This window comes from Nannospalax galili, unplaced genomic scaffold, assembly GCF_000622305.1.
Source record: "Nannospalax galili isolate Female #2095 unplaced genomic scaffold, S.galili_v1.0 scaffold7, whole genome shotgun sequence".
Lineage (NCBI taxonomy): Eukaryota > Metazoa > Chordata > Mammalia > Rodentia > Spalacidae > Nannospalax > Nannospalax galili.
Window position 1 is genome coordinate 8182120 of NW_008359081.1, and position 1677 is coordinate 8183796.

A 1677-nucleotide genomic window follows, 5' to 3' on the forward strand; every position below is an offset into this window, starting at 1 on the left:
TGGAAGCAACCTAAGTGTCCCTAAATTGATGAGTGGATAATGAAAATGTGGTTCATTTATACAATGGAGTGTTACTCAGCAGTAAAGGAAGATGAAATCATCAAATTTGCAGGTAAATAGATGGAAGTAGAAACTGTTATACTAAGTAACATAGACTCACAAAAAAAGTCGATATATGTTCTCCCTCATATGTGGATCATAGAACAAAACTCTGATAAATAAGTATACAACCAGACATAACTACAGGAACCAGGATAATGGAAAGGAAACAGGGAGATAAAGGAAAAGAAAGAACCGAAAAGGGAAGAACAGTAGGAAACAGACCTTAATAAGGGAGATATGGATAAAAATTGGGTTACTTTAAGGGAGGGGGGGGGAAGGGTATACAAGGAACCTAGGGGATACAAGGAAAGAAGGAGCTCAAGAGAGGTAGAACTGTAGGAGAAGGGTATTAGTAAGGGAGAAAGGGGGGAAATGGGGGCACCTTAAGTGAGAAAACCATGATGGATGGGGTGAGATAATGCAACAGACAAACAATGCCTAGCTAGTTTTGAAAACCAGAGGGAATCATATTACTCTTATAACCTACTGACAAATTATACATAGCAGATCAAGAAATATATGTGTAGATACAGTTTATCTGAGAACAACTGGTCTTTGTCCAGGATTTATCTACATGACACACAGTAATTAAAAACACCAGACTGATGGAACTAACTTTCTTGTGTGTTTAAGAGACATACTTTGAGGCCTCTAATAATTTGGCCAGAGGGACACAAAGGACACTTTTTGCTCCTAGCCCTCCTAAGTCGACTAGTTCCTGGGGACTATGGGCATCTCTCAGGTGGTGGGTCACCTGTCCTCTTGATCAAGGAGGCAGAGGAGACTCCACCAGATGAACTTGAACCAGTGTCCAGTCTATAAAGAGGAGGGTCAACACAGAGGAATCATTTCCTCCATGCTTCCAAGTGAAGCCAACCATGGTCGAGCAGGACCTTTGACTTATCTTCATATAGGCAGAACTGGTAAAAGAAAGGATCCATGGGCTCCTCCCAAGCCCATGTGACCCCTGAGGAACAGAGCTTCAAACGATCTTAAGAGTAAAAATAAATTGGTTTATCTGGTCCAACTGTATGACTTTAAACACCCAAAAGGAAAGTATAACCAAATATGAAAGGGGCCAATATAATTTCATAAGAGTCCATATGTATAGATAAAGGCTACATAACAAGCAACAATGCCAGACAGGCGATACCTCCTTTTGAGTTGTTGGCCAGGTTGGCCAAAGGGATTCCAAGATAGTAACCCAGCACAGAACTGGGAAAATGAACAGCAGACCCCAATCTTATCGAAAGGAATATTGACAACTGATTACTGCTAGATGAGGAACAGCTAACCCTCCTTAAACAAAGACCTCTAGATAGGCTGACTGGATTCACCAGAAGTGCAAGTAGTGGGGAATGGCTTGGGGTGCTGACAACACAGCAGACAGTAGCAGGGATATCAGAGTATAAGTGCTCTAGTTGGGGGAGGGAGGCTATGGGAGGGTGCTGCCTGGGAAGTGGGTCTATAAAAAAAATTCTTCAAAGCATAAAAATTTGGTCCTTAATAACTAGTAGATGTGAAAAATATTACCATTGAAATCTACCTGATGACTTTATATCCATGCTCAGATGC